Source organism: Halichoeres trimaculatus, unplaced genomic scaffold (genome assembly GCF_033239565.1).
Source record: "Halichoeres trimaculatus isolate MK-OKI-2021-1 unplaced genomic scaffold, fHalTri1.1 fHalTri1_scaffold_16, whole genome shotgun sequence".
Lineage (NCBI taxonomy): Eukaryota > Metazoa > Chordata > Actinopteri > Labriformes > Labridae > Halichoeres > Halichoeres trimaculatus.
The window spans coordinates 32,110,645-32,123,062 of record NW_027437194.1 but is presented as its reverse complement, the minus strand read 5'-3'; the positions used below and the strand labels follow the sequence as shown (position 1 = coordinate 32,123,062).

The window sequence follows — 12,418 nt, the reverse complement described above, 5'->3', positions numbered from 1 at the left end:
AGCTGACAGGTCACGCTGCTCTTTCATATCGAAGTATTTTATAGATTGGCGGAATAACAGTGAACAGTTAAAAGCATTCTTGGTGTCATATCTAATTCAAGGATCTAAATATTAATCTAAGATCATCCGTTTTTTATTTCTGAAAATGTTTTGTGCTCATATAATCTAATAACTCTCCTCCACAGATGGATTTCCCTCGCTGCACCGTGCTTCCCACTGACATGAAACTTGCATACATGAACTCAGACCTGGCGTGGTATTTAAGTGTACCCGACGCCCACGTTCAGATGAATAAATACCGATCTGTGCATGGAAAGGAGCGTACACCCATTTTTCAGGCATACGCACGTTTGATAAATGAGGGCCGTTGTGTTTAGCTTTATGAGCAATGGTTTATCATCCAGTTTTATCACACTTCACAGGCTCTGCTCTCTCCATAGTGCTGAAACAAACAGTGACTGTAAGGTACAAACTGTTCTTTATCTCACATTGAAATGACTAAAGAACTGTAAATACAAAAAGCGTTGTTCTCAAACACACTCAAGCAGGCACTACATAAAGAAACCTTGGTAACTCCTTTGTTTAACCAAGGCTTTGTGCAGGTTAAAGCTACCTCATTTATCAAGTGTCCTCACTTCAAAACCAAACAATCACAGAATGGTCTCAAGAAAATCAACATTTCCAAGACGTCTGAGTAACTATGAGCAGAACTTTAAGAGAGAGCTGCGCTTACCAATTTGAAAATAAGAGGTTTCAAGTCCAGGGAAATCTTTCCATCCGTGGCTTTCATTTTAACCACAATGTGTTTCTCAGAATGAGAGCTGTACAGTGACTTTGTCCATGCGCCCGTCATGTTGTCACAGACTCACAGGAACACTGAGCTGACAGGAAACAGTCCTGGCCGTGGTGGAGGCTCAGCAGGGTAGCTATGAGTAGAGGTGAAGGTAGAAACCCAGGTTTGGTTTTTAACAGAGTTAACACTCATGAAGGCTGATCAGAGAACGACATGAATGATGACTAAGTGAATGAATAATGAATGAGTGAATGAATGAAGCAGTGCTCTGCTCCATTTCAGAGTGAGATAAAGTCTGATTCTTCAGGGACCACGTTGTCTCAGTGTACCCCCATGTGTCTGTTCCCCCCTGTGGGCCTTTTTCAAACAGCCACTGCAAACAGCACTCCCCCTCCATGACGGAGTGCACTCCGCCACGCAGTCACACACGCAGCTGAATGAAGTTCACTTCATCAGGGTGTAGGGTATGAATACAGCTTTGGGACAGAAACTTCCTTTTTGGAAACAGATATAAAAAGAAAAAAAAAGAAAATATAACGTAGAAAAGACAAAAGGAACGTACTCCCACGCTTCTTTGGCTGCATTTCTATTTTTATTATTGAAGAGTTTTTGGATGTTTCACTCTCGCTTGAATCATTTCTTTTGTTTTTGTGACAGTCATGTACATCTAAAGTTGTGAACATCTGCATGACAATCATTAAATATTTGTGTTAGTTTAACAGTGTTTGTGCTGGCACATATGAGTGGAACTTACATTTGTATGTTGCTTCCTCCATGGCTGACACCGGACACAATTTGGCACTGCACGTTTTCAGCAAGTCGGCATCCGTACAGACTCGCTTGTGGAGGGTTTTATAGCCCACTACCCCTCCCCACGGATCAATTTGGGGTGGTGGTGTGGTGGACACTTCGCGAGGACGCGCAAGTGGAGGGGTAGTGGGTAGGGAGAGTGTGTAGGGGGTGGTTTGAAAAAGGCCCACAGAGTCTGTGGGGGGCATGGCCTCTGCAATAAGGCACCTGGCTGAGCAGCACACCTGCATCTCATCTCACCTCATCAGCCGAGGAAGAAGGACCCTAGCTTCACCTCCTCTCAGCCCAAATGTCTCCTTCAGCTCCAGTCCAATCAGCTCTGCTTCATTTAGTGGTTCCAACCTGGTCCTCACGTGCAAAAGACGGTTAAAGAAAAGTTGGGTGAAGCAGGCAGGATGAGTCACCGGATCTGGATGAGGAAGAATACTGAAAGTTATGCTGGGCTCACACCAAACGATTTTCACAGTCTCAGACTAAAACCTGAAAATCTTTAATAAATCTTGGAGTTTTACTGGAGTCATGGCGCGCACGTGCTCTCGATCGTTTAGTGTGATAGTGTGAGATAGTAATCTGCGCTGTTTCATGTCAGTCTTTTTCCAGTCTTTGGTTTGTGATGGTATCAAACATGTTTGATATTATCGGAAGCCGCAGTGACGTCACACAATCAACAACCAATAGATGAGTTCTGACAAAAGCGTAAACAGGAAACCAGGCAGATATGAAGGAATGGAAGCAATGGAGGAGCGATGAAGAAAGTGGACCGTAGAAAAAGAGGAGCGAATGGTGGAGTTATGGGCAGAGCAGCCCTGCCTGTTTGACATCAACTCTCACACACACCACGACAGAGTGGGAAAGGAAAAGAAATGGACCGAGATTGCAGAAGCCCTGCAAATGCCAGGTAAGTGCGCTAGCTATGCTAACATGCTACCGCTGTGTTCAACGCCATGCCTTGCTATGTTAGCACATGTTAGCTTGTGGTGTTACATTACAACACGCACGAATAAAAGACAGCGAGGAGTAAGGGAATGTGTACACTTAATTTAGTACAAAGAAAATAAACACGTGACCTTCGCTGATGCAACCCAATTTACGTTTCAGTTGCTGAGGTGAAAACAAGAAGTCTGTCTCTGAGGACACAGTTTAGCCGACTCCTACGACCTCGGCCAAGTGGAAGTGGGGAAAAGCCCCTCACTTCAAAACAGAAGTGGATCTTAAGAAGTATGGACTTTCTCAAGCCATTGGTCATCCCCTGCAACACAGAGACCAGCCTTGTTGTGAGTACTGAGATAAACAGATATATATCCTCTATGTATTTCTTATATACTCACTTTTGGTAATGTTTGTAAGTTACCAACTGTGTATAGAAAGTACCACTTATATACTAAATACATGTTGACAATCTTATCCAACAGACTGAAGACAGTGAGACAGACACACAGTGGACAGTGGCTGATGAGATGTCCTCTCCTATGGAGGAGTATTCCACTCTGGACAAAGACATTACAGAGTCTCTGCTCAGGCCTTGTACACCAGGCTCATCAAAGTCCTCAAGCCCACCAGCATCAGAGCCAAGAGTCTGCCAGCAGATAAAGTAGAAGAAGAGTCAAGCTTTGGACGACAGGTTGCATTTGAGGTCTGTCACATCAAGGACCCAACTTTAAATACAAGAGCAAAAAAAAAAAGTTATGACTATACTGTATGATTTTCAAGAAGCAGATCAGCAGCAACTAATGGGCAGGAACAATACAGGTCACAACCTCAATACTTGACTCAAAGTCTGCATCATAGTCAAGTCCAGCCTCAAAAACATCCTCAGACAGTACAACCATCACATCAGCACACACACAGTCTGCCTCAGGGACAGTCAAGTTTCATGCAACTGCTTGAAGACAGTGAAAACATTTAGATTAGTTTGAACTTGAATGAGTCACAATACTCATTCTGTTTACATTTCAGGTGTTTTTTTGTATTTATTTTTTTTCTGATGTGTATATTACACATGATGCACATGTTTAAATAGTGCTGTTAATGCACTTCCAATGCTGAAATAGTGTTTCAGACTTTTTTTTTGCACTTCACCTGACAGCTGTGGCTAAATAAGCTGGTATTTTAATTTATTTTTAGTGTATTGTTTTGTGAAAATGACACTTTACTAAGAATGTCCTTTTAAAGTTTTGGTTTCAAAGACTGAAGTCTGTGTTTGCAGAGTTATGCCCTGATGTGGAAGTGCCTTTTCTACTTTGAATAAAGAAAAAAACAAACAACTTTTCACAAAGTATTTGCTTCTTTTTTGAACTGATATGTACAATGAAAAAAGGGAAACTGGTAATGTAACCAGTACCTGTACATTACACCAGTACAGTTAAGTCAGTCTAATTTTTCTATTTTAATTAGAAAGACAGACTTGAGCACAAACACTTACAGTATTTCCACATTAATGAAATTTGTGTCCATATGTAGATACTGCCAAGAAACAGACTTTGATGTGGGATAACAGGCAGTCAGGGATATCGCATCATATTTTTGCACACATTATATATGGTGCTCCTGCCATGGTACTTGGCCTTCTGGTGAGTTGAAATAGTCCTTCATCATTTCCCTCAGTTCTTTAGCCCTTTGTGTTGGATTACGTGCTCTGTTGTTTGCCAGATCATGGAAAGCCCCTTGGCCTACTTGCCTCCAGGATCCAGGGATAAATTCATGGTCATCAGTCTCTCGGTCAGTCAAGGCAAGTGGCACATAGGGCTCTGATCTGTGTGCTCTCAAGAAATTGTGGATCACACATGAGGCAAGTGTAATTTTGACTTAACCTGTTGATTCTGCTCTGCTTATTGGCAAGAATGCCAAATGCGTTTTCCACAACCCGCCTAGCCCTCGACAACCTGTAGTTATAGATTCTCTGGTCATGGTCCAACTGTCGGTGTGAAAATGGCTTCTGGAGGTCAGTGCGTAGGGGGAACGCATCATCTGCAACAAGCATGTACGACATGACAATGTCTGTGTTGGGCAGGGGTTCTGGTGGGGGTACATTAAGAAGGCCTGCTTCCATTGCTCTGTGGAGGTCAGAGTGGGCTAACAGACCTCCATCTGACAGTCTGCCTTAGGCCCCTACACTCACATACACAAATTTATTATGTGCATCCACAACTGCCATTAATATCACAAGGGGGGGTTCCAAAATAAAATGTAACTATGCGTTGTTTCCTAATATTGCCCTTTTCTACATTCCAGTAAGACTGTTTTTACATGTACATTGTAAATTTCTATCATTTCACTGTGAGTCTTATCTGGGTTTGGCTGGAGAGCACACATCGGTAATTTCTCTGTGTCCCATTAAATTTTGGGAGGCTGGGGTAAAAACAGGAAGGTGTTACCCTTTCTACATCAGCACTGGTTATGTCTGTCATACAGACCTGTGGCCAAAAATCTCAGCGTCACAGACAGTCGCTCCCTTGCACTGATGGCAATCCGAAAACGGGTGTTTTGCTTTGTTATTAGTGGTTGTACTCGTTCTAATAAAAAGTCAAAATCCTTGGATGTCATGCATAGCAATTCTTTAAATCCAGCTCTGTCATTCGCCTGATGTAAAATGGCAAAAGTAGAGGAAAAAAAGGGTTTATGCTTTTTGATAACCTTTGTCAAGACAACATATTTAAGATATTATGTCATTGTTATAGTATATATGTGAGGTCTACATTGGAAATATGTTGAAGTTATTCTAACTGATTATTCCAGATGGCAATAGTTAGTTAGCAATGTTGTCATAACTCACCTCCAGTTCCTTTTGAAGGACAGACAGACCTTGCTGTCCCCATTCATATAACCAGGGCCTTGCCCATATTCTGTGGCGTCTTTTTCTCTTGTTTTTGTTGTTCTTTTCAGCACAAAACACTGCACACACATGAGTAGCTGTAGCCAAAAGCTGCTTCTCCTCCATTTTGTAAGTTTCTACTAGGAGCATGATGGGGGAAAAAAAGCATGATGGGAAAAAAGACCTAAAGGAATCTGGTTTTAGTCTTGTAGTGACCCTGCAAGATTCACAGTCTTGGTAAAACAGCTCGTTGTTAAAACATTGAGTGACACTTGTACGTTTAAAACACAAGGTTGAATCCATGCCAGAGAGAATCTATTCAGACCACAGGCTGAGAGCAGCCTTGGTGGTCTGGTTCAGCTTTGATAACATTTTACTGGCTGATAGAGCCGCTGATGAAGAGCTGCACCCCACTCTGAGAGCTCCGGTCCACCTTGACTGGTTTTCATTCCCAAATATCAAAAAAGTGCCCGAGGCTAAAGCCTGTGTTTCCCTTCAGAGCCTTTCAACGTCAAAATACACAGAGTTACCCGCTGAGTTCAGAGAGCCAAACACGCCGCGCACAGCAGCATCAGGCTTTCAGGTTTATTTTTAGAGCTTTGTGGAGACGAGGTAAAAGAAAGGGACATGCAGACCCTGCAGGTCTGGGACCACAAATACTTGGAGCCTGTTTTCACACCTATGGGTCTTCGCTTGGTTCTGATTCAAAGGACCAAATTGACACAGTCAGAGCCTTTGTCTCTCCTGTTTGTGTGTGTGCACACTGCACGACAAACCACGCAGGGCTGTCCTCACACCCTGAAACAGTCAAAAAAAAAAAAAAAAAAAAGGGAGAGGTGGGTGTATTGATCTAAATATTGACAGTATCGATACCAAGATGAGTATTGGTATCGATACTATCAATATTTAGATCATATACTGGCGTGATGAGATTGATACTGCAGTTCCTCTTATGTCGTCTAACAATTTACTTTCCTTTCCTCCATCTGCTGCTTCTCTGTGCAAATAGGAGAAACCTTTATGTTATTTTGCACTAGTGATTTTTTTCCTAAAACAATTGTGGTGGTAGAATAATTATTTTATTACTTTTATAAAGTATATTTTTTGTTCTATTGTTGGGGTTAGTAAATACAAAGCATTTTTACTGCCGAAAATCTTTGTGCTGTGTTTTACCATCATAATGAAAATCAACCAACTCAAGGCAAAATCACAAAATTATTCAATGAGCATTACATTTCATCTAAAAAGTATTGGTATCGGTGTCAGTATCGGCGATACTAGCCCTGTATTTACTTGGAATCGGATCGATACCAAAATTCCCAGTATCGCCCACCCGTAGAAAAAAGGAACAAGGGTGTTTGTTCAGTCAGCATAAATAAAACATGTAGCTTCTACTTTATTATTTCATGTTCAGTGGTTAAACATGATTAAATCATGTTGTTCCAGCATGATGTTAAAATTGTTAAAACAACAAGATCACTTTATGTTAACTCAACCTAATTGGTTTAGGAAGGAATCCCATCTGCAACACCTCTCCAGAGCAGGAGGTGGCAGTAATGTGCAATAGGCCCTATTCATCAGAGAGCAGAGCCAGAGGATAACCTGGATAATGTGGGCATCACTTTGAAGGGTGCAAGTTCCTGATGAGCTAATAATCCACTTGTTGTTGCGAGGGGTCCATCTGGACATAACTTTGTAAACTTATCTTTGTTCGATTGGTACAAACTAATAGGCCATTTTTGTTGTGACAACTCATTGAAACCATGAGTAGGGAGCAAAGTCAGTGCATATGAGACCCTACAGTGCATTGAGCTGGTACTTGACAGGCTTTGACCAGCTGTCTGTGCTCGACAAACAGCACCTGGCACTCTGTTCTCTCATGGATGAGGACCTGCAGTCTGTGCCACTTCTGGCTTAGCCCATGTACCCAGTGATTTCTACAGTTTTTCCCATGTTAATAGAGAAGTAAATTTAACTTAAATGAATCCGTCAAATCAACAAGAACACTCAAGTTTGTGTCTTTACGCAAATATATCTCGTATTGAAGTCAAAAATATTTGTTCAGAATACATGACATTGTATTGTTTTGTTTTTTCCTTTCAGAACACAAATAATTTAAGTAGTGTGAGCTGATTTTTTCAAGTTCTTCCACACAACAAAAAACAATTTTGTTGTCCCTACTGAGTTTCATTGGTTGCCAGTATGCCAGCTAAGCATCTCATCATTGCCCTATTTGGCAGGCACTGATTTATGCTCCAAGTTTCAGTAACTCATTTACTGTCTCAGCTTGGAGAGTAACAACAGCATGTAAAATTGTAGTTTTGACCTCAGAACAGCAATGTGACAGCTCTGATCAACACAACAAATGACCTGCTATTAGCCTCAGCCTGGAGCTTTGTATCCCTGCACCCCTTCAGGTTTACTGCAGTCTTGGATATTCTGCACAGAGGCAATATGAGCAGCGTTTTAAACATCCCTGTCCTTTATCACTGCAGTGTAATACAGTATTTGATAGCATCATGATCATAAGGAAGTGAGACAGCGATGCATGCTTCATAGAGGTACTGTTTTAATGCCAGGGCTCGCTGCTCTCATCTATCCATCAGGTCATACCACTAAGGTCCCTCCACTAATCCAGGGCGTTTCTCCTCCCTCCTGCAGGCTGCTTCTTAACCTGTTGATTCTGCTCTCATAAAGTTGATGTGATAGGGTTAGAGTTAGGTTACCTCCATCCATAGAAAGAGATGCGTTCCTCCAGAACACTTAAATGTCACTCAGTCACATGACACGGAACCAACCAATCAGAGGCGAGGGTAACCAAGCTCTGGGTAAATGTCGTGAAAACCTCAAAAGTACTGCTAACGTGTCTTTGCCATGAAACCAAGATAATGCCGAAATTTTTATTTGAGTGGTCACTTCAAAATAGTAACTTTGTAATTTTTTAACACAAATCACTCATTATAAAGAAATATCAATCTTAAATTACCCATTATTAACACATTTAATCTCAAAACACTCATTATAGACAAGTCTTAAAACACGTCGAGAACCCAAATTATGGATTAACATTTCTTTGAAAGCTAACTCTACTAGTTACTTAGCACTGAAATTAGCTTCACTGTACCAATGCTAACACCCAGAGAAATGAAGCAAGCTAGGCTACAACTTGACAAGACTGGCTCACTACTTCAGTGGTGTTCTCATTGACCACTATTATCAATAGTGATAAGTCATAGCTGAAAAAGAACAGCTATAGTGGACACTGGTGGAACTGCAGGGTTTTTATTCTTCACTTTCTTCTAGATTCATTTTCACCAGAGGTTGCTGCTTCATCCAAAACCATGGCTGAATACCTTCATTATCTCATAACCTCATGGCAGGATGTGTAACAGCTACATGAAAAACAGTATCTCAGGTAAATAAAGGATTTATTGATCAAACTTCATTTGTCTTAAATTGTTTATTATCAGAGAGAACAGAACAGGATTTGCTCAAAGGGAGGGGATTCTTAAATCATGGACTGGCTGTGTGGATCTTACTTCTCCTTTGGGGACTCTGCTGGGTTTTACTGAACTGGTGGAACGCTCTCTTGAATTAGATATTCTGAGGAGTCACAAGGACTTCACAGTAAAAGTAATATTACAGCTCACAAAAACACATTTAGTCATTAATTTGTAAAAAGATGACCAGTGTGCAGCATGGAAAGAGGATCGAATGAAAGACACTGTTGCTGACACAACAATGGAGGGATTGCACCAGGAAAGTGTTGGTGACATGTTTTTTTTGTGATGATTGTCATTTACATTTTCATATGATGATTGGACCATGTGCTCATTTAGCTGAATTAATGTTGTGACTGATTTATGGCTCATATGACGTCGGCCCTGGTGGACCTGTCGAATCGACGTCATTCGGATGTTACGGTGTCCTCCCTCCACAGGGATACAGCTGATGTGGAGGATGGTGACAGCAGGATCTGTGAGCGTGAGGGAAAATAAACAAGCCAAGAAAAAAACTCCTCCTGATACATATTTGATCAAAAAACCAGTCTTTTCTCTGCATTTCAGACGGGTGCCTGTTTGAGACCTGAGGTGACTGATGTTCTGGTTGAAGCAGCTACCTGAGGCAGTCTGAGGTTGGAGGAGAATGAAAGAAGCTGTCAGGATGCAGATCACTTCAAGATGATGATGAATTAGAATTAACATTAAAGAGGCTTTGTAGGTTTTTATCAGTCTGTTGGGCCATTTGAGACAGAATTGAAACCTGCAAGAACTTAAACTGGGAGAGAGCTGTGCAAAAATGCCAAGCAGGGGAGAAAGTGGAAAGAGTGTACAGGTTGATCACAGCAGCTTGGAAACTACAGTTAAATCTTCTAAAACGTGATGACAAACATTGATAGAATCAACCCTACATGAGTTGTCAGAGGATTTATATAACATCCATGAGCTATGGATTCGGAGATAATCTCTCACTTCTTCTCTTCCATTTCTTTATTTATTTGCTGCTCCCTCCCTCTGTCTCCCTCCTGGCCTCCTAAAAACTGTGCCTCAAACCATCTGTCCTAAAGCACAGCACATGTCTCCTACAGCAACGAGTGAGAAAGGAGAGAGCAAGCAGGCACAGAACAGAACCATTACAAGGCAAACCTCCTCTCTGCGTCTCCTCCCGTCTCTCCCTGCTCCCTTCATCTGTCAGGACGCTGGGGCCCACCATCAGGTGTTGTCAAAACAAGCCACAGAAAGAGGAGCAGGTGGTGGGAACTGAGAGGACAGAAATGAAGATGTACAGAGGAATATTAAACGCTATGGAATGCTAAGGTATAAACAAGTCGTATTTTGAGTCAGATCAGTCGTCGTATAATCCTGTGGACATAATCTGCAGACAAAACGTAAAAATTGTACATAGAGTTTGGATTTGGCAGAGAGAGGGCTCTGTTCTTCATTTGTAGTTTAGATTGTTCTGACCAATCAGCTGTCAGCAGACTTCACTGTATCCTGGGGAAACAGGCTGCATGGGGAGAGCAGGAGCAGACAGAACTTAATCCAGAGTAATGACATCCCGTCTTCAGATGGCAGTAATCTGACAATGCATCATATATCTGGACAAACAGATATGTGCACACAAGGCCAACTCACGGTGGTTCAAAGTGTTTACGACAGCCTGCACAAATCCACGAGGCTGAGATTTGGCAAAGCTTTGACTTTATGAATCTTCAGATTATTGTCCCAAACTTCAGACCTGTTGACTATAAGCAAAGCAGAAGAACACGCGTTCAATTCTGCAGTCTTACTACTAAAAGAAGACATTTTAAAGCCAGAAATACAGTCTACAGTTCCGCCCTGATCACACATCGTGATTGTCAGGGCTGGAAACAGGTGCATACAGATTCTGTAGAGAAAAAAATGATTTTAAGGTAAGAAAGTACATTTTTTGACTAAGACTATATGGTAGGTAACTGGACCCAGTGATATCCCAGTGTGGGTTACTGGACTCAGTGATATCCCAGTGTGGGTTACTGGATCCAGTGATATCCCAGTGTGGGTTACTGGACCCAGTGATATCCCAGTGTGGGTTACTGGACTCAGTGATATCCCAGTGTGGGTTACTGGATCCAGTGATATCCCAGTGTGGGTTACTGGACCCAGTGATATCCCAGTGTGGGTTACTGGACTCAGTGATATCCCAGTGTGGGTTACTGGACAAGGTTTTCTTTATTTCAATAAACCTCTTTTTGAGGGGCATGGCCACTGTTTTTCCTTTTTTTTTTTTTTTTGTCCAACTGTTACAGCTTTACCAGTATGTGTTACAACTTACCCCAGTAGTGAGGACGGTTGTAACAAAGGACCACCATGTACTTGAAATGACCTGGTGAGCTCTGTGATATTCTTGCAGAGGTTTGAATTGATGCCATTTGTAGTAAACAAATGTGGGTACTTTGTTTCACAGTTTGAGAACTCTAACATATAAATTCAGTGAGTTGGAGGTGCTGAAGTGCTGAACATTCTGCTGCATTTGAAGTAGCACGTTCACTGTCTGACCTCTATGATTTAAGGATAGCTTTTAAAGCAGTTTTTAAAAATATTTACCAAAATGCAGCTTATGTAAGCACAGGAAGCAGAAACAGCTGTGTTTTTGCACTGTTGTGCTGTTAGTCTGTATGGAGTGTGTAAGAATGTGTGTTTTTCCTCCTATGAGTGTAGTGTTGCAGCTCCTTGGCTCAGCTGGTTCATTTCAGGACTTTATATGAGCTGGCCAGCGCTCTCAGCAGGACATTTGGAGACTGTGTGCTTCCAGCCAGGGGCTTTGCACACATGAATAAGGACTCTACAGCAAGAGGCATGATATTCATGTGTTTGTTTGACTTTGTGATTGTTCTTTGGTGGTGTGGTGAGAGCTGAAACACTTGTGTGGCTCCAAACCCCCTGCTGAGTGTCTGGGCCCATCCCTGCAGAGGTCACTCTTCTCTGCAGCACATCTTTGTACAGATTAAAGAAAACTATACATCAATAAGTCACGTATCCTTTGTTGGTGTTTTCTACATGTTACAGAATACATACATGTGTCTCTGACCAGAACTACCAAGGTCATCACTGTGCTACCAACAAGTAAAGGTATGCACTTACACAAGACACAAAGGCAGAGTCCTTTTCATCATCTGAAAGCACTCTGACATCATCCACTGCAGCTTTTTTCTGCAATGTGACTCAGTAGATCGACACACCCTACAGCAGTGGTCCCCAACCCCCGGGCCACGGACTGGCACCGGTCCATGAGTCAATTGGTACCGGGCCATACATAAAAAATACTCAACTTACATTATTTCAGTTTGATTTATTGTCTGATTCCGAACAATGTTTTAATTTGACAAATGACTCATTTTGACGCCAAACCCACAAGCTCGCAAAATGGACCAAAAACATCTTTGGAAAGTTTCTATAGGCAGGGTACAAAAGCCTGGCGGTCTGTGAAAATATTGTCTGACATTAAACTGGTCGGTGTTGCAA

General features: G+C 41.9%; 1 long non-coding RNA gene across 1 annotated transcript; it reads left to right on the top strand.

The window, feature by feature from the left end:
- Positions 1 to 2,015: 2,015 nt before the first annotated feature.
- Positions 2,016 to 3,433, top strand: LOC141805877 (uncharacterized). The gene is made up of 3 exons (XR_012599739.1): positions 2,016 to 2,501; positions 2,702 to 2,877; positions 3,016 to 3,433. It is a non-coding gene; the product is annotated as an uncharacterized LOC141805877 (long non-coding RNA).
- The last annotated feature ends 8,985 nt before the right edge of the window (positions 3,434 to 12,418 follow it).